Here is a 22,768-nt window from a genome sequence, read left to right as displayed (position 1 = left end):
TTCATAATTTATCTTTGACATAGGAAACTACCCAATTGCCATGTAAGTAGACAAACATATCTCACTTCTCTTTTTATAATATCTTTTGGGACATTAAGCTATATTTGTAAATACGTTATATTCGCTGCCGCTGTCACCCTGATGTTTACTGTTGTCATCATGTTCACGGCCTAAGCGTTAAGCAAGCCACGTACAGTGCAAACGTAGCCTAAGGGCTCGTGCAATGAGGAAGACAGGCCTGGCCTCTACGTTATTTTTTTCACCAGGTGTGACTTGCTATTTTTAGATAGTTCGCGAATAAGGAAAGTCGTGTGGAACCACGTATGTAATTGAGAAAATATCGTAAGTTAGTTGTTAGTTGTTCGGGGAAGATCCTCCTCCCCCCTAAATGGGAAGCCCCCCTCAATGTTTATCACACATAACAGAACATAAGCTCACGACTATATCCCAATGGAGGTAGTCAGATTGACACCCATCGCAAGATACTTCATTAAGCATGTAGTGTAACGCACCCCCCCTTACATAATTTACTTATTAACCCCACACACTCCACTCCACGACTAAATGACCAGGATTCGACCCTGGGTTATAGTCAAATTAAGTGATTAAAATGGCCATTATTATTGTTGTGATCGTCTAGTATAAAGGTAGGACCTTATGTTGTGTTTTGTAGTAACTCAAATTCTTTTATATGAAGGTAGCTGAGTCAGATATGAATGCATGTTATTGAGGGCATGTAAATAAAGAATAATACTAACTTAATATACTACATATATACTTAATAACAATACAAATAGGTTATAATTATGTCACTATTGTAAATGAGAAAGTCAAGTAAGTATCTAAGTAATAGGGCAATGGAATGGAAGTTATTATAAATATTTATAGTTTAAAAACAGTCAGGTCAACGCCAAGCAAACCTAAACTTAATAACACTGATTAAAGCTTATAATTAAACAAATTAAACAAGAGAGACTTACAAGAAGGTAAGATATAAGTTAGTTATTTGAAATATGTTTAGGAATTTAGTATTATTATTGTAAAAGACCTAGGAACATAGGAAAAGGATTAGAATACCATACCAACAATGTAATAGTATAGGGTGCCGTTTCGAGCCCCGACCACGCTCACCGGCGAATGAGGCCCTACCCTGATTTAGGCCCCTCTCCGAAAGAAACATATAGGTTTTTTATGGAATGATAAGCACATAAAATATGTGACATATCAGGAGCATTAGGTAAATAGTTGGTAGGTAAAGGGAAGAGTTTCCCAACACCAATTTCACATATGTAATAAAATTATTTAAGTTAGACAGATTTACATCCAATCTAACAACACAACTCATTGTGATGCATAGTTAGCACCATAGCCATGGCGCAAAAAGGTAAGTATGTGAGCGACTTAGCAACCGGAAGCCAATATGCAGCTACTCATCACTGTCCTCCCCCCAATACACCACAGTGCAAGAGGATCAACAGAAGCAGTGACTACCGAACTGGATTGACCCCAAATATACTAAGCAAAAGGTCCCTAACAAAACGAATGAGCGACTTAGCAACCGAAGGCAATACGCAGCTACTCATCACTGTCCTCCCCCCAATACACCACAGTGCAAGAGGATCAACAGAAGCAGAGACTACCGAACTGGATTGACCCCGAGTATACTAAGCAAAAATGTCCCTAACGTCCCTACTATGGCTTCAGCGGCATTGCAATAACACCAGCCATAGGAATAAGTATGAGTGTGAGATGGATGGTCATGAATATGATACCAACCATGAATCACAAGAATATATGCAGTCAAACTGGATGTAATTGTTATGCATAAATGCATTATTGCAATAATATTGCATATTAGTAAGCAAACATGTCGCATAGTGAAATCAGGCCAGGTAAACCCCCGGACAAGGTATAGGTTGTAAAGTTTGGTATGTCACAAACTAGCAGCAGTGACATTAAGGTGTTATCAGGTAAAAGAATAGTAAAATAACACAAATAAATTGTGTTGAATTGGTTTGTATATCAGTGTAATCAAGCCAGGCAGGCCCGGACAATACAGTAAGTATATAGAAGTCATGTTAAGTCACATAGGTGAAATAACAACACAGATTCAGAGTATATAAGTTTATTCAAAAGCCTTCATCTCATGGTATCCAGACTTTTATAATTCAATTCAAATTAGTAATTAATTGTATTATTTACATGGCTTGATAAGCCACAATAAGCTGATAGGTCCAGAGTGGGTCATAATAAATTTACATCATAACACAAGAGGACAGAGTTGACCCATACCATACAATACTGATTATATGGCATCGGCTAGAGTCTTCATACTCGAAAGCATCGCCACGCACAACCGCTCATCAGGAGGAGGCAATCCAACCTGACTATCCAAGTCGCAGCGCTGGCTCGATACTGATTATCTAGCTTCATCTCATATTGGCGGATGGTCATCCTGTCCCAATATCAGAAAGAAGGTCATGGATAATAATATCTCACCGCCCCACTCCTGTAGATAGCTGTATCTCCCAAAGCACCACTATAGAACAATCCAGAACCATGTTACAGTGGTAACAACAACTGTTCCTACAATTATTCTACATTGACACAGTGAGGTAGCAGGCCGTAAACCATAAAGGTTCACCCTGTGTAACTTCAGATTGGTTTTCGAATAGAATCCTCAGGGGAATTCTAACTACAATAAAACACAGCAAGATTACAATCCAACCTGGACCAACAGTCTAGGTTCACAATATAAGGTAAAAATCTAAATCCATGAGGTTACCTCTAAAACAAGGATACCTCATTCTGCATACTGATCACCCCATCTCCAGGCAGTAATTATATTACCTCGAAATGTGGATCCCAACACACAGAACTACAAGCAGAACATTTTTGTTCAGTCTATGCGGCAATATGCACAATTTTCATTGTAAACATTGACACACAGCCCAAACATAACCAATAAGATAATAAAATCCAGTCAGAATATATCGCAAGCAGTCATTCCCTACGCGTCAGTAAAGTGTCAGTCAAAAAGTTAAATAGATAAACATACATAAACTACATAAAATAACATAAATAATAACAAAACACAAACAAAGGTAAACAATCACAAGCAGCACATGATCCCTACGTTCGCAAGCTTCCCTACACACTTTTGACACATCCTACTCCTATCGGGCCCTATCTTTAGCGTAAAATTGTACCTGTCGTCTGAGATCTGATGATCTCAGACCTGTTTCCAACGATGCCTGAAAGAAAAGGTAATTAGTACACCACACTTCCTAGTTTAAACCTAACAAGGTCCCTACAGCGCACTCCGCGGACTTTTGTCGGACAAAACCTACATATTTCACGTAATCTACGCACGGAAACTAATTCTAATCCCTATTCTAGCGCGGTAGACGATCAACTACACCACGGAAGGTTCGAATAGCTGATTAAAGAGCAAATTTACATATTTTGACAAAATAATAATCGCGCACTGTAATCCTGAGCTACGGAGCTCTCAAAAGTCGCGACAGCTGGTAATCCAGCAGAACGGATCCCTACCGACTTACAGAAACTCTAGTCCGACTTGAATTTTCTAAAACCGGCAGCACCTCCAGCTGCTAATGTCACCAACGAAGTTTCTTATAAAACCGACAGCACTTTCTGCTACTCATGCCACGAATGAAGTCCTCCAAAAAATCGTGCAAAACCCCTTTTATACCCGTTATGCTCCCTCTCATCTATCAGGCAATCGCGATATTGCTACCACTAGCGCCTCAAAAACATCCAAATGACATTTACCCGACATTGACAATCGAGGTATTTATTGAAAATCTCATACTTCTTATTGACATAAAAATATTCATTTAATTTTATTTTTATTCTTAAGTAGACTATAATACTAATGATGTTATTTATTTAATCAAATTCTATTTAATTTATCAAATCAGAACTGCAGAATTTTAGATAAAAAATATATCCAATTTTGTAGAATTTCTAAAAAGCCAAACACTCGCTCGACCATTTGCCTGACGTTTCTCGCACACATCTCTAATTTACATAATCTACACAAACCAAGCTCCTCAACCTTATTGGCTGTTTCTCTGTGTACGCGAAAAGTGGCGTGACTTCTGGATTGTTCTATTTTAGGGTCTAAAACGCGTACAATACAACACCTTGTCAACAATCCAAAAACGGTTCCGTTTTTGGAGACAAAAACCATGAATAATACCTAAATTCCTCTATATCTCTTAAACTGTGACAATTAGGTAGCTGAAACTTTCAAAAACAATGCATCTCCATTGCCATCACAACTACAAATTCATAGAAACACAATAAATCAAACATTTAAAAAGATTCCCCACTCTACAAACCCGATCCTCCAATGCATGTTTTGGCTTGTCATTAACAACGACAACATACTAGCAATATAAAATTCACGATCAATTCACGTTCATGTTTTTGTTCACTAAATGTTCTTTCAATTGTAGGCACGGAACCCCTCAAAATAATGCGATTCACACTTGGCATTATTTTAGTTTTACTTTTTTTTCCATGATTTTTTCAATTTTCACGAATTACAGTTCTAAAAAATTAGAATAATATTTTAAACGATAGGTACGAACTTCGTATGCTTTATAAATCAATTTCAACAACAAATACTACGTAATATAGCTATTATTTTCAATTTTGTAAAATATACCAGCTCAAAACCCTTCATTCATATATTTTTACATCGACACCCTTTTGGTGCTTGCTACTCCCGCGAAAATTCAAACTATCCTAATGTCTATTTTTGTATTTTAAATAATTTTATTCCATAAATTCGTACATATTCTTTCAAAATAACATCCTTATCTCGAATCCTAATTAACAAACTCTAAAATTTCGTATGCCTTTTTATAATCTATGTATTCCTGTGACGTAAACTGAACATATCCTTCATTCGTTCTCACAGTTAAACAAAACAGTTGAATCAAGTAGTGTGGTTTGTATTGTTTGGACAATTAGTGTACTTTTTGTGTTAAATATAATTATTAAACCTTTCAGATTGTGTTTAATATGACTACAGAATAGTGGGAATCATAATGGAAGGAAGACAAAATAAGATGCAACGTACGGGTTTTAGCTACAATAATTAGTAAGATTGAAGACTTCTTGACGATGTTTATAATGTATCCTATAAAATATTCACTCGCCAGGTAAGAAATTAATAAATACCTTTTGTATTCGTTAAGTATTTTATAGAGAAATTCGTAGTGCAAAAAGTCACTGTTTCAACCATTTGTTCCAATTTTTCTTATGATAATTTCAACTATCAAACAGCAATCAAGCAAAATTTTATTACTTAACTCCATGTATGGGGAAATAGTTCTTATCAGGACTACAAGAATTATTTGAATCTGTTTAGGATTTAATGAGATATTAACAGATGAAATTTTTCAAATATTCCTTAAATTCCTACATATGCTCAGTCACTAACAACCTTGTTTTTTTGATGAGTAATATAATAATTAGTAAATTACATACCTACCAGACATGAAATCAACCAATAGTTTCTGGACTGATACATAAAATAAAAAGTTATTAGCAAAACGGTTTCGCTTAAAACTGGCTTTCATGATGAGATTTGATCTCCCTTCATAATCTTTTGAGAATAAGAATGAATCCTACTCCTATTGTACTTACATGTTTTTATTAGTTTATTAGAGTCCTGTGAATCACAAATAATACCTGTAGAAACAATAAGTAAATGCAAGTCATCGTCTTAGTAGGTACTAGACAGTGGTTATGCTCACACATAGAATTTACCCCTAATTTCAGTTTGAATTACTTTCAGAATCGTCCAAAGATCCAGGAGGGACAGATATCTACTCCAAACCTGGAATCTGTTGCAGAATATTAAAGAAAATTATGGGAAAACAAATTTGAATGACGGACAGATTTAGCAAGATGAAAGATTTAAGCCTACAAGCATGCTACTGTTTCTCACATCAAAGGTACATTGTTAATTATGAACATCAATAGTAAATAAAGCAGTTTTGGAGAAAAGTAGTATGTTTCATTAATAATCCCCTGGTTGATTATTTTTATTGATATCGTACAGCTCCATCTATTGGCAAGCTATGGTACTACAATGACTTCTAGCTATCAAGCTGCCTAGAAATGAAGTCCTGCTTTTCACAAATGTCAGTCCTTTTCCCACTCCATCTATGTACGAGTAGACGCACTTATCCAAATCTATTCGCTAATAGATGGCGTTAAATTTATAAAAATAATAAAAAAAGTTGCCTTATAGAAACACTAGATTCGAATTAAGAATTAAGTATTTACATAATGGTATAATCACTAAAAAATCATTATCACTTCCATATAGGTTCGTAGATACATACATACACAAACTCACGCCCACTTCCCACCAGGGCAAGCAGAGACCACTGAATTCCATTTGTTTGTAGGTCTAAGAAATTATGAAACCTAAAAGTGAAACAAAGCCTACATGTTTCTCAAATTTCCAATTATGGTTTTTCCCTGTCTAAAATCTAAAAATAAAAGAATATTATAATAATAAAAATATAAATTCAAAAGGACGAAAATAATAAATAAAAGTCGAAAAAATATTTCACCCCATAACTAAACCTTTTAGTTACTGTTAAGTACCTACTAACTTTTAGACAAATATTTGTACACATTATTGATGTACATTAAAGTTTATTGAAAATAAACTAGATGACTCCAACCGCGACGATTATTGTGGTGCGTTCTGTTACAATCGCCCCCTAAATTATTACGTAGTTTATCGTAGTGATAATTTATAAAAAATAAAAGAAACACCACAATAACCTAGCTTTTAAGAAATATATAAAGCAACTTCCATATTACTATAATAAGACTTCCGAAAGAAGATCTTATTCAACCTTTATTAAATCTTATATACAATGACAATTTACCTAATTTCCCCCCAGGAATGACCGCCCAACTCCCCTCAAGAGTAACATACATACATACATAAACTCACGCCCGCAATCCCCAATGGGGTGGGCAGAGCCACAAGCAATCAAAGACAACCTGCAGCCACCGCCGATACGAAGTCCAAAGATGGATATGACGAACCCTATGGCGACAAAGGATCAGCCCATCGCCCACAACATCAGTCCATCATGCCAGAGGACACCATCCCTCTGTCGGTTTTCACGACATGCCCGGGAAGAGAAGCAGCTGAACGCGTTCTATGTTTTTTATATGCTCCCAGAACAGCATAGAAGCAAGAGTAAAATAAATAAATACTGAAATAATAGCAAAATTTGAAAATAAAATGATATACAATTACACTCATATAAATAGACAGGTATACTAAAATGTTTCCTAATTACTTCCCTAAATATAAGATATAATATTATATATTACTGCCTACTCCTTTGGGAACACGAGCGTGATGTCAAAATATTTATACATATAAAAAAAACAAAAATATCGTAATTATACATCAATAATATTATTAAATAACCATAATAATTAATAATATCCTAATTATTTGAATAATTAAACCCTTATTGAATATAATTATTTTAAAAATAAATTTAATAAATATCTCTTATAACAATTACCATAATAACATTAAAAGTAAAAAAAAACAAAACAAATATAAATAAATAATAACTCAATAATTGAGTAATAAACAAAACAAAAGTAAACTATTTAAAATTATTTAAATTAAATCTATCAAATTCAATTTAATCTAAATATAGAGATAATGATTTCAAAACAACTAACGCCATCTATGAGAGAACATTGGAACTAATGGAAGTAGGTCAAGTCAATAACCTAACCTATAATCCGGTCAACGACCACTTATCCCTGACCTCGGCAAAGACCTCGACTAATGACCCCCGGTATCAATGACCTTGACCAATAAAACCGATCAATGACCCCGTGTCAATGACCCGGTATCAATGACCTTGAGCAATAAAACCGATCAATGACCCCGTGTCAATGACCCGGTATGAATGACCTTGACCAATAAACCGATCAATGACCACGACTATTGACCCTTTCGGTTATTGACCCTTCCGATTATTGACCTAATAAAATAACCTTGATCAACACTAACCCTAGCTAAATTACCTACCGTGGTCAATAGTAACCCTATTAAATTACCCGCGTATCACAACTGCGGTCAACAACGCGTTTATGTTAATAAACTAAACAAGCAAATAAAACATTTAAAATCCCTATGTAATTTTAATCTAATAAAAAAAAAATACGATAAAAAAAACAAAACAAAACAATTAAATAATACATATCAACGCACTCTAACGGTGAACAACGGAACTAATAATTTGTCCGTCGATATGAGACTCTATGCGAAGTCTATCTAATAAAATGTCAAACTAATACTCTTACTCGTCACCAGATGGCAGGCAAAATAAAGCATCTATACACGAACCGATTAATATCGATTTTAGTTTAGATCGATCGATTTTGTTAATTATTTTATTAAAAAAGTAAGATAAACCTACATCAAAACATCACAAATTACATTCTATAGCCTTAGATAAATTGTATCTATGAAAATACTAAATAAACACGCTTATTTAATAAAAAAGTTTGCCTTTGTCAAACTATGAACTTAAAACAAGGCTGTATGTAAGATGATCCTTGTCTACGTACTTAGACACACCAAAAACAAACAAATTTAATGTCAGATTGACAACTGGAGAGAACCATCTGTTGTAATACGATTATTTCGTCGTGATTATTAAAGAAATCATCGTAAATAAGAAGATTCTACCTAGTAAAAACATATAAAAGATGACACAAGGTAATTATAAAAGTTTGGTTACTTAAAATAATACGCCTGTACGTTGGAAAACCTTCACTTGCATCTTGTTCACAACACGCTTACAATGCTATTTTATTTTGTTTTCAGTTACGCGCATGTTTCTACATAACCTACAGCTTCGGAATGATAATATAGCCCTGCCTAACTATGCAAGAACGAAACCCTACAATGCTAGCAAGTCATTTTGCCTATCGACCTACTGCCCTAGCCCTAGCCATACCTACACAGAAAATACATAAATAGATACATAGGGCGGGATACCTGTACCATGAGACCTAAGGCAACAGGCGGATAGTGGAAAGGAGAAGGTGTAGGAAGGATTTTCTTACTGCCAATCACACAGACTCATGTGACCGTGGTTAGGCTAAAGGTGTCTTGGCCACAGTAAGAGGATACTGAAAGTGACACATAGAAAATAATATAAGCATGCACAGTGAGATAAAACAAAAATGACATGGACATACACAGTGAAATTAAAGTGAAATAATAATAAATAAAAACAAACAGAATATGACAACTGTACTTATTATAATATGAAATAACATTAGAATATTGATGATAATCAGTCTCTTATTTATAATAATTGATAATTAAAACATAAGATTGAACCGTTTTAACACAAACTTCACCCCTTTATGACATCAGGGTTGGTAGGTTAGTCTCAAACCCTTACTATTCACAAAAATAGAATGCCCCTGCTGGACATTTAAGATACATACATAGCTTCACGCCCCCACATAATTCTCTAAGTACATACATAGCTTTACGCCCCCATATAATTCTTGAGATACATACATAACTTTATGACCCCTCATAATTTTGAGGTACATGCATAGCTTTATGCTCCCTCATAATTCTTGAGATACATACATAACTTTACTCTCCACATCATTATTGATGTACATACATAACTTTAGGCCTCCACATCATTATTGATGTACATACATAGCTTTACGCCTTTCCTAGGTTACATTAATACATACATAAACACTTCACACATTTATAAGTCATAGTTTTACATACATACATATCAAATTTTCACGCCCCCGCATTAATCTAACCATACATACATGTCTTTATGTTTCCCTTAGATTACATTAACACATACATAAACATTTCACATCTTTATAAACCCCTAGTTATATACACATACATATCAAATTTCACGCCCCCAAGACATCCAATCTTTTCCCAGCATTTGAGACCTCATAATCATGGTCACGGCACCAAATTGTAACGCACCCCCCCTTACATAATTTACTTATTAACCCCACACACTCCACTCCACGACTAAATGACCAGGATTCGACCCTGGGTTATAGTCAAATTAAGTGATTAAAATGGCCATTATTATTGTTGTGATCGTCTAGTATAAAGGTAGGACCTTATGTTGTGTTTTGTAGTAACTCAAATTCTTTTATATGAAGGTAGCTGAGTCAGATATGAATGCATGTTATTGAGGGCATGTAAATAAAGAATAATACTAACTTAATATACTACATATATACTTAATAACAATACAAATAGGTTATAATTATGTCACTATTGTAAATGAGAAAGTCAAGTAAGTATCTAAGTAATAGGGCAATGGAATGGAAGTTATTATAAATATTTATAGTTTAAAAACAGTCAGGTCAACGCCAAGCAAACCTAAACTTAATAACACTGATTAAAGCTTATAATTAAACAAATTAAACAAGAGAGACTTACAAGAAGGTAAGATATAAGTTAGTTATTTGAAATATGTTTAGGAATTTAGTATTATTATTGTAAAAGACCTAGGAACATAGGAAAAGGATTAGAATACCATACCAACAATGTAATAGTATAGGGTGCCGTTTCGAGCCCCGACCACGCTCACCGGCGAATGAGGCCCTACCCTGATTTAGGCCCCTCTCCGAAAGAAACATATAGGTTTTTTATGGAATGATAAGCACATAAAATATGTGACATATCAGGAGCATTAGGTAAATAGTTGGTAGGTAAAGGGAAGAGTTTCCCAACACCAATTTCACATATGTAATAAAATTATTTAAGTTAGACAGATTTACATCCAATCTAACAACACAACTCATTGTGATGCATAGTTAGCACCATAGCCATGGCGCAAAAAGGTAAGTATGTGAGCGACTTAGCAACCGGAAGCCAATATGCAGCTACTCATCACTGTCCTCCCCCCAATACACCACAGTGCAAGAGGATCAACAGAAGCAGTGACTACCGAACTGGATTGACCCCAAATATACTAAGCAAAAGGTCCCTAACAAAACGAATGAGCGACTTAGCAACCGAAGGCAATACGCAGCTACTCATCACTGTCCTCCCCCCAATACACCACAGTGCAAGAGGATCAACAGAAGCAGAGACTACCGAACTGGATTGACCCCGAGTATACTAAGCAAAAATGTCCCTAACGTCCCTACTATGGCTTCAGCGGCATTGCAATAACACCAGCCATAGGAATAAGTATGAGTGTGAGATGGATGGTCATGAATATGATACCAACCATGAATCACAAGAATATATGCAGTCAAACTGGATGTAATTGTTATGCATAAATGCATTATTGCAATAATATTGCATATTAGTAAGCAAACATGTCGCATAGTGAAATCAGGCCAGGTAAACCCCCGGACAAGGTATAGGTTGTAAAGTTTGGTATGTCACAAACTAGCAGCAGTGACATTAAGGTGTTATCAGGTAAAAGAATAGTAAAATAACACAAATAAATTGTGTTGAATTGGTTTGTATATCAGTGTAATCAAGCCAGGCAGGCCCGGACAATACAGTAAGTATATAGAAGTCATGTTAAGTCACATAGGTGAAATAACAACACAGATTCAGAGTATATAAGTTTATTCAAAAGCCTTCATCTCATGGTATCCAGACTTTTATAATTCAATTCAAATTAGTAATTAATTGTATTATTTACATGGCTTGATAAGCCACAATAAGCTGATAGGTCCAGAGTGGGTCATAATAAATTTACATCATAACACAAGAGGACAGAGTTGACCCATACCATACAATACTGATTATATGGCATCGGCTAGAGTCTTCATACTCGAAAGCATCGCCACGCACAACCGCTCATCAGGAGGAGGCAATCCAACCTGACTATCCAAGTCGCAGCGCTGGCTCGATACTGATTATCTAGCTTCATCTCATATTGGCGGATGGTCATCCTGTCCCAATATCAGAAAGAAGGTCATGGATAATAATATCTCACCGCCCCACTCCTGTAGATAGCTGTATCTCCCAAAGCACCACTATAGAACAATCCAGAACCATGTTACAGTGGTAACAACAACTGTTCCTACAATTATTCTACATTGACACAGTGAGGTAGCAGGCCGTAAACCATAAAGGTTCACCCTGTGTAACTTCAGATTGGTTTTCGAATAGAATCCTCAGGGGAATTCTAACTACAATAAAACACAGCAAGATTACAATCCAACCTGGACCAACAGTCTAGGTTCACAATATAAGGTAAAAATCTAAATCCATGAGGTTACCTCTAAAACAAGGATACCTCATTCTGCATACTGATCACCCCATCTCCAGGCAGTAATTATATTACCTCGAAATGTGGATCCCAACACACAGAACTACAAGCAGAACATTTTTGTTCAGTCTATGCGGCAATATGCACAATTTTCATTGTAAACATTGACACACAGCCCAAACATAACCAATAAGATAATAAAATCCAGTCAGAATATATCGCAAGCAGTCATTCCCTACGCGTCAGTAAAGTGTCAGTCAAAAAGTTAAATAGATAAACATACATAAACTACATAAAATAACATAAATAATAACAAAACACAAACAAAGGTAAACAATCACAAGCAGCACATGATCCCTACGTTCGCAAGCTTCCCTACACACTTTTGACACATCCTACTCCTATCGGGCCCTATCTTTAGCGTAAAATTGTACCTGTCGTCTGAGATCTGATGATCTCAGACCTGTTTCCAACGATGCCTGAAAGAAAAGGTAATTAGTACACCACACTTCCTAGTTTAAACCTAACAAGGTCCCTACAGCGCACTCCGCGGACTTTTGTCGGACAAAACCTACATATTTCACGTAATCTACGCACGGAAACTAATTCTAATCCCTATTCTAGCGCGGTAGACGATCAACTACACCACGGAAGGTTCGAATAGCTGATTAAAGAGCAAATTTACATATTTTGACAAAATAATAATCGCGCACTGTAATCCTGAGCTACGGAGCTCTCAAAAGTCGCGACAGCTGGTAATCCAGCAGAACGGATCCCTACCGACTTACAGAAACTCTAGTCCGACTTGAATTTTCTAAAACCGGCAGCACCTCCAGCTGCTAATGTCACCAACGAAGTTTCTTATAAAACCGACAGCACTTTCTGCTACTCATGCCACGAATGAAGTCCTCCAAAAAATCGTGCAAAACCCCTTTTATACCCGTTATGCTCCCTCTCATCTATCAGGCAATCGCGATATTGCTACCACTAGCGCCTCAAAAACATCCAAATGACATTTACCCGACATTGACAATCGAGGTATTTATTGAAAATCTCATACTTCTTATTGACATAAAAATATTCATTTAATTTTATTTTTATTCTTAAGTAGACTATAATACTAATGATGTTATTTATTTAATCAAATTCTATTTAATTTATCAAATCAGAACTGCAGAATTTTAGATAAAAAATATATCCAATTTTGTAGAATTTCTAAAAAGCCAAACACTCGCTCGACCATTTGCCTGACGTTTCTCGCACACATCTCTAATTTACATAATCTACACAAACCAAGCTCCTCAACCTTATTGGCTGTTTCTCTGTGTACGCGAAAAGTGGCGTGACTTCTGGATTGTTCTATTTTAGGGTCTAAAACGCGTACAATACAACACCTTGTCAACAATCCAAAAACGGTTCCGTTTTTGGAGACAAAAACCATGAATAATACCTAAATTCCTCTATATCTCTTAAACTGTGACAATTAGGTAGCTGAAACTTTCAAAAACAATGCATCTCCATTGCCATCACAACTACAAATTCATAGAAACACAATAAATCAAACATTTAAAAAGATTCCCCACTCTACAAACCCGATCCTCCAATGCATGTTTTGGCTTGTCATTAACAACGACAACATACTAGCAATATAAAATTCACGATCAATTCACGTTCATGTTTTTGTTCACTAAATGTTCTTTCAATTGTAGGCACGGAACCCCTCAAAATAATGCGATTCACACTTGGCATTATTTTAGTTTTACTTTTTTTTCCATGATTTTTTCAATTTTCACGAATTACAGTTCTAAAAAATTAGAATAATATTTTAAACGATAGGTACGAACTTCGTATGCTTTATAAATCAATTTCAACAACAAATACTACGTAATATAGCTATTATTTTCAATTTTGTAAAATATACCAGCTCAAAACCCTTCATTCATATATTTTTACATCGACACCCTTTTGGTGCTTGCTACTCCCGCGAAAATTCAAACTATCCTAATGTCTATTTTTGTATTTTAAATAATTTTATTCCATAAATTCGTACATATTCTTTCAAAATAACATCCTTATCTCGAATCCTAATTAACAAACTCTAAAATTTCGTATGCCTTTTTATAATCTATGTATTCCTGTGACGTAAACTGAACATATCCTTCATTCGTTCTCACAGTTAAACAAAACAGTTGAATCAAGTAGTGTGGTTTGTATTGTTTGGACAATTAGTGTACTTTTTGTGTTAAATATAATTATTAAACCTTTCAGATTGTGTTTAATATGACTACAGAATAGTGGGAATCATAATGGAAGGAAGACAAAATAAGATGCAACGTACGGGTTTTAGCTACAATAATTAGTAAGATTGAAGACTTCTTGACGATGTTTATAATGTATCCTATAAAATATTCACTCGCCAGGTAAGAAATTAATAAATACCTTTTGTATTCGTTAAGTATTTTATAGAGAAATTCGTAGTGCAAAAAGTCACTGTTTCAACCATTTGTTCCAATTTTTCTTATGATAATTTCAACTATCAAACAGCAATCAAGCAAAATTTTATTACTTAACTCCATGTATGGGGAAATAGTTCTTATCAGGACTACAAGAATTATTTGAATCTGTTTAGGATTTAATGAGATATTAACAGATGAAATTTTTCAAATATTCCTTAAATTCCTACATATGCTCAGTCACTAACAACCTTGTTTTTTTGATGAGTAATATAATAATTAGTAAATTACATACCTACCAGACATGAAATCAACCAATAGTTTCTGGACTGATACATAAAATAAAAAGTTATTAGCAAAACGGTTTCGCTTAAAACTGGCTTTCATGATGAGATTTGATCTCCCTTCATAATCTTTTGAGAATAAGAATGAATCCTACTCCTATTGTACTTACATGTTTTTATTAGTTTATTAGAGTCCTGTGAATCACAAATAATACCTGTAGAAACAATAAGTAAATGCAAGTCATCGTCTTAGTAGGTACTAGACAGTGGTTATGCTCACACATAGAATTTACCCCTAATTTCAGTTTGAATTACTTTCAGAATCGTCCAAAGATCCAGGAGGGACAGATATCTACTCCAAACCTGGAATCTGTTGCAGAATATTAAAGAAAATTATGGGAAAACAAATTTGAATGACGGACAGATTTAGCAAGATGAAAGATTTAAGCCTACAAGCATGCTACTGTTTCTCACATCAAAGGTACATTGTTAATTATGAACATCAATAGTAAATAAAGCAGTTTTGGAGAAAAGTAGTATGTTTCATTAATAATCCCCTGGTTGATTATTTTTATTGATATCGTACAGCTCCATCTATTGGCAAGCTATGGTACTACAATGACTTCTAGCTATCAAGCTGCCTAGAAATGAAGTCCTGCTTTTCACAAATGTCAGTCCTTTTCCCACTCCATCTATGTACGAGTAGACGCACTTATCCAAATCTATTCGCTAATAGATGGCGTTAAATTTATAAAAATAATAAAAAAAGTTGCCTTATAGAAACACTAGATTCGAATTAAGAATTAAGTATTTACATAATGGTATAATCACTAAAAAATCATTATCACTTCCATATAGGTTCGTAGATACATACATACACAAACTCACGCCCACTTCCCACCAGGGCAAGCAGAGACCACTGAATTCCATTTGTTTGTAGGTCTAAGAAATTATGAAACCTAAAAGTGAAACAAAGCCTACATGTTTCTCAAATTTCCAATTATGGTTTTTCCCTGTCTAAAATCTAAAAATAAAAGAATATTATAATAATAAAAATATAAATTCAAAAGGACGAAAATAATAAATAAAAGTCGAAAAAATATTTCACCCCATAACTAAACCTTTTAGTTACTGTTAAGTACCTACTAACTTTTAGACAAATATTTGTACACATTATTGATGTACATTAAAGTTTATTGAAAATAAACTAGATGACTCCAACCGCGACGATTATTGTGGTGCGTTCTGTTACAATATTTCACCCCATAACTAAACCTTTTAGTTACTGTTAAGTACCTACTAACTTTTAGACAAATATTTGTACACATTATTGATGTACATTAAAGTTTATTGAAAATAAACTAGATGACTCCAACCGCGACGATTATTGTGGTGCGTTCTGTTACAGTAGTTGGAATCATGTGCACATATAACTGCTTTGGCGTTAGCTGTAAGCTTATATTGTGAATTGAATTGAATAAATAAATAATAAATAAATAAATGTGCTCATACCTATATCCCTAAAGGGATAGGCAGAGATGTGTAGAACGTACATACTGTAAGTCTTCACCATATTAAGTCCCTTGTAATAGGAGACGAGTCTATTGCCACTAACCGGGCATAAATTCTGGAAACCAAGTGATATCAATTAACTATGATCCAAACAAGTCGAATTCAGTGTTAAAGAACCTGAGCCAGGACTTTAAACCTTGACTGAACTTATATTTAAAATCAATAGAAAGTTAGAGGAACTTGACGAAGCAAACAGCGCTGTGTCGCAGGTTCTAAGCTGGTTTACAGTAAATAACCTAGTTCTAAATGCTAAGAAAACGAAGTGTATTAAATTTATTTATTTATTTATTTATTTATTTATTTACACTTATATCTAATAGTACAAACACATCACCATTTATTCTACCAAACGTAAAGAAAGTAACTAATAACATTAAAATTAACGACGAGAAACTAGATTTTGTTGAACACACCGTTTTCTTAGGAATTACTGTAGATTCAAAACTTCAATGGGGCCCACATATTGTATCACTAGCGAGCAAGCTAAATTCAGCAGCATATGCCCTACTTCAGCTACTTCCACAGTATAATGTCTTACGGTATTTTATTGTGGGGTCGAGCCGCTGATGTAGAAACTATTTTCATTATTCAAAACAGGGCAGTTCGCGCTATTTATTATCTGCGTTGTCGGGACTCTTTAAGGGAGCTGTTTAAAGAAATAAATATACTGACGGTCGCAAGTCAATATATTTATGAAAATATTATGTATGTGCGTAAAAATGTATCTCTCCTTCCGAGAAACTGTGAAAGGTATACTTACAATACAAGGAATAAAAATAAAATTCTAGATTAAGTAAATTAAATTCATCTTTTTTGGGGTTATGTATACGTTTTTACAATAAAATACCAGATAATATTTTAAATTTGTCAGAGTATAAATTTAAAGCTCACGTGAAGCTTACTTTATGTAAAAAAGCCTATTATAAGATTATTGATTACCTAAATGATAAAAATGTCTGGTATTGAATGTGTTCCTCTAGTTATTAAATAACTTGTAATGTACCCTCATTGATTTAAAAGATGTGTTGCTGTTGCAGTTTCTTGTCATTTCTTCTCCTCAGCCATAACACCTTGCGAAATGACGTAAATTCAAAAATGTTACATTGACCTTCAACAAGTTTATCCATAATAATTACGTTGAATAAATGATTCTGATTCTGATTCTGCCAGGTTAAATTATGCGTGATAAAATTTTGACATGGTCAATTTATCGAGCGTGACACGCATGTTATCGATATCGACAAAACTTATCGACTCAATCAATATTTTTATCATGTTGAGCATGTTAGGGGGGCCTTATAAGTCACTCGTTCTCCGAACAGGGCTTTTACAGATTACAGAATTCGCCCTCTTTTAAATCCTCCTTTCTCTCAAACCATCTCGGATAATCATCTGAGCACATAATAACGGGTTCTTACCGCGTTTAAATGGGGATATGAGACTCCCAATATTTCGACACTGTTGCAAGTGCCATGATCACGGGACACTTGGCACTTGGCACTTGCAACAGTGTCGAAATATCGGGAGTCTCATATCCCCATTTAAACGCGGTAAGAACCCGTTATTATGTGCTTTAATTATGATAATAACCGCGTAAACTTAAAACAATGTATAATCATCTTAAGTCTCGGGTTCGAATTCCTGTGGGACATAATATCACAAAAATCACTTTGTGGTCCCTAGTTTGTTTAGGGCATTACAGGCTGATCACCTTGATTATACGAAAGTAAGATTTTTTTTCAAGATGATTCGTGCTTGGGAATGCGCGTTAAGCCATTGGTCCCAGTTACTAGTTACTGACGTAAGTACGTAGTCGTTACATGTTTCATGTCAGAGCTTTTTGCAGCTCAATAATAACCCTGGCATGAGGGCTGATGAGGTTGGTACAACACACGATAGAAGAAGAATTTATTTTAATAGTTTCTAACTTTACCCCGCACGGGCCCTTAGGCCAGTCAAGCCGTTAAGTTTGAGGTGTGTTTAGATGGCTCTAACTTTACGCGATTGAATATGAAGTGGTTGAAGGGAACACAATTTGTGTTCAGAATTTTGATGACTACCTCAAACTATGGTAGTGACATATGCTATAATATATATTTGAGGAACAGTTGAGAAGAGTATAGTTAGTAAAGAATATAAATATATCGGCATACAACAAACTCAAATTCAAATATATTTTTTAAATACTTAAATACATAATTACAAAGTCTAAATACACATTTGAATATACAAGCAATGATAATTGAATGATGAATGAATGAATGAATGAATGATTTTTTTGATGAATGTGGAGGAAGCAAGAGAAGTGTGTCAGGATCGAAGCGAATGGAATTCTATAGTCTCTGCTTACCCCGGTGGGAAATAGGCGTGAGTTTATGTATGTATGATAATTCAAAAACAAACAAATAAATTGAATTATACAATTTAGAATTACTTTAATTAAATTAAAAATAATAAAAGTTCTAGTGTTTCGATGCTGGACTGCAAGCTAAGAATAAAGATTAGTATTACTTACGTGTAAAGCGGTAACCCTCAGCCTGCACCAGTGCTCTCACCACCTCTGGGTCTTACTTTAGACATACTTATTTTAAGATGGAACAAAATTGATCGGTTTAATCTCGACTGATACATCACTATGCTGATGAATGTCACAACACTAGCTTCTGTACTTTGACATATCCAACTTATACCTCACATTGCAATTATTGTTAAACATTTTTTTTTTTTGTTATTCATTAAAATATTCTTAAACTAACCATACATCAGCCGTACGACGCCCACTGCTGGGCATAGGCCTCCCCCAATTAAACTAACCAATTACGAATATTTAAAACTAAACTACTAAAACTAATAAAAAAAGTATATAACTCCAGGCTAATTTAAACTATCTATGTTGAACAATAATTAGTAATTGTACTGGAACTGATGTTCTGTTATACTACGAGTATCTACCACGAATACTTTTCTCAAAATTCTCTTATCGTCAACCGCCTTAGGCCGAGTTTCGACTTATGCGGAGATGGTCGGAGAAGAGCGGAGATGTGCGGATTTGACCAATCACAGCGTTCGAGAGAGCAAAAAACGAAGACGCTCTGTCACTCTCTCCCTCACGGTGATTGGTTGATTCCTGCACATCTCCGCTCCGTTCTGCCCAGCTCCGCGTCAATGGAAACGCAGCCTTATCGAGTAAGTGCGAAAGAGACAAACCATGCACGCGAGCTCCCCTTCCTGAACAGCTTTCAGACTTCCAAATGCTCCGAGGCCATAGAAAAAAGGGATTCTCTGGAGATTTTTTTTCGATTTCCTCCAGGACACGAACTTCTATCGATAATTAAAGCTTTATACCGACCTCGGTGGTCCAGTGATTGAGTGTTGGGCTCACAATCCGGAGGTCTTGAATTCGATTCCCGGTGGGGACATATCACAAAAAATACTTTGTGGTCCCTAGTTTGGTTAGGACATTACAGGCTGATCACCTGATTCTACGAAAGCAAATGATCTGTGCTTCGGAAGGCACGTTAAGCCATTGGTACCGGTTACTACTTACTGATCTACGTAAGTAGTCGTTAGGTATATGAGCCATTGGCGGCTCAATAATAACCCTGACTGAAGGGCTGATGAGGTTGATACTCCACCTTACAACCCACACGATAGAAGAAGAAGAAGAGAGCTTTAAATACGATCCGTCGCCGATCAAACATGTTCCATAATTCATGTTGGTGTAGGCACGAAAACTGTCAATCTTTCTAGTTTTTTGTTTCTTAATTATAAACTTGGTAACGTACATAATGGCCTCCGTGATCCTTTGGTCGCAAGGTTCGGGCTCACATTCCAAAGGACCTAAATTCGATTCATGGTGGAGACACATCTAACAAAAAAATCACTGTTTGTTTGGTCAGGATATTTTAAACTGCAATCACCAGTTGTTCGAAAACAATATGTTTGAAGAAAGCTTAATTCAGCAAATAGTATTTTTAAATAATATTTAACCCATTTAAGTAATATTTTTTTTTTGTGTGACTGGAAAAAATCAGTCATAATTTTATTATCAAGAAAGTCGATCTCAAGTTAAAAATAATTATGAATGCCGTATCGATAAATACTTTCAAGGAAAATGGTAAATAAAAAAATTGACATTCATTCAAATAAGCATTGTACAAATTCTGGACAGGTAAAAAAATATAAATGAGATTTCATAACAGAAGGAAATAAACGTCACATTTTAAAGTAAACTTTGCAGGGAGCTAATAAAGCAAACGAAAAAGCTGGAGCGAAATAAGTTGTGAAATATTCAAAATGTCAATTCTCATTACGAACAAGTCGCGTTTAAAAAAAAACTAAGCAAGCTTTCGTTACAAATTCTCTTTACAAACAATGTTACTTTCCAGGTTTTTCATAATAAGGTTCACAATTGATTGTGTCGGAAAATGACGTTGTAACGTTACAGTATTTTTCAAAGGCTCGCGTCTACGTCTGTTTATTTAGTATGCATTCTGTCCTTTGTCCAACGAAATCTTTGTTTGGTTTGTATAATTATTCTCGTTGCGTACACTGGGATAATATTTATACGGGAAAATACTTTTTTCGGGAAAAATAAACCTTTGTTTTAATCACCAGAAGTGGTTGAATATTTATTTCCAAAATATTTTAAAATATTTTTCGATGAACCTTGATAATTTATGTGTGTGTGTATGTATGTGTGCGTGTGTGTAAGTGGTAAGAACTCTGTATTATGAGTTTTAATTCTTCTTCTATCGTGTGGGTTGTGAAGTGAATTACCAACCTCATCAACCCTGGTGTCAGGGTTATTATTGAGCCGCCAAAGGCCCCTGACATGGCTCATGTAACGACTACTTACTTACATCGGTAAGTAGTAACCGGGATCAACGACTTAACGTGCCTTCCTAAAACTCGGAAGTGATGTATCGAAACAATTATGGTCGCTTTATAGCGAAAATCAAGTACTTAAGCACCATTTTTTATAAATCACATTATGTTTTGTTGACAAAACATTGCTGTAAACACGGATTGTTATTTTTATCAATGAAGGTAAAATTTGTGATTTGAAATTTATTTTAAGTACTTAATCGAGCTCTTGTTGAAGAAAATCTTATCCGAATGTGTTTTATAAAAAATGGAAGCTTGCGAGGTTTTTGTTATATACGGCCACGTTATATAAAAGAAATAAAAAAACCATTATGAATTACGCAACAACGAATACGATGTTTGACCACGTTCATTGATGACGTCACTGCTTTGCATTCTCTTAAAAACTGATAATTGAACCGTTTGGACGATTCAAAAAAAGAACTCATTTGACTAAGTTGTCATGTAGCCTATTCCCCTCCAAACTACTTACAACCCTCATACGATATTCTACACGCCTTATCCCATGCCAGGTAATACCAAGGAGGTTTTGCAGTCATCCCGTCCACATAATCCGATTAAGGGTAGAACTTCAGAAACATATGTCAGATACCACAAGGACAAAATCAATAACCACTCCGGCTAAAGAACAAGTAAGAACTCTCACGTAGTTTTAATTGATCTGGTTATTTCAAGAGTCAAGTTCTATTACACAGAACCGTAGAATGAAGGTACACACACGGAGAGACACAGTTGACAATTTAAAAAGAAAAACAGTGATGCAAACGATGATCATTTATGGCAGACGTCTTCAATTAAAAAAAAAAATAATAAAAAGCCTGCTGTTTGAAATAGCTGATAATGCATCCAAATTTTTGTTTTTCTTTTTACTTTATTTTATTTTTAAGTTTTAGTATTTATAATTTGACGACACGAGCATATTGAATTGCTTACTGGGAGGTCCACAATTTCGATATTGTAAAATACTGGATAAAAATATAATTATTTTTATTTATTTATTTAAATGGACCTCGGTTCACTCAGCATAAGCCGCGGCGAGAGTCACGGTGCTGGTATTCACGAGCCGATATGCCGAGTGAATATCGTGTTCCATTACGAGTTAGTGTGTTAAGTGAGTTACATAAATAATATAATTTCAAATTACTTAAATAGAATACCTGTTTTGAACATAAATAAAAATATATGTTTCGAACCTAAAACCCGACGACGGAGAAATCACGCTCCAAAAATT

At 34.9% G+C, this 22,768-nt stretch overlaps 2 long non-coding RNA genes across 2 annotated transcripts; both read left to right on the top strand.

Annotated features, from left to right (window-relative positions):
• Positions 1-566: 566 nt before the first annotated feature.
• LOC126382190 (uncharacterized) lies at positions 567-6,178 on the top strand. The gene is made up of 3 exons (XR_007569033.1): positions 567-647; positions 5,044-5,195; positions 5,834-6,178. It is a non-coding gene; the product is annotated as an uncharacterized LOC126382190 (long non-coding RNA).
• Positions 6,179-10,132: 3,954 nt separating this feature from the next.
• LOC126382189 (uncharacterized) lies at positions 10,133-15,770 on the top strand. The gene is made up of 3 exons (XR_007569032.1): positions 10,133-10,213; positions 14,610-14,761; positions 15,400-15,770. It is a non-coding gene; the product is annotated as an uncharacterized LOC126382189 (long non-coding RNA).
• Positions 15,771-22,768: the final 6,998 nt, after the last annotated feature.

The sequence above is a fragment of the Pectinophora gossypiella genome, chromosome 3 (assembly GCF_024362695.1).
Source record: "Pectinophora gossypiella chromosome 3, ilPecGoss1.1, whole genome shotgun sequence".
Taxonomy (NCBI): domain Eukaryota; kingdom Metazoa; phylum Arthropoda; class Insecta; order Lepidoptera; family Gelechiidae; genus Pectinophora; species Pectinophora gossypiella.
Note: the sequence above shows the minus strand (reverse complement) of the source record. Positions and strands in the feature narration are given on the sequence as shown.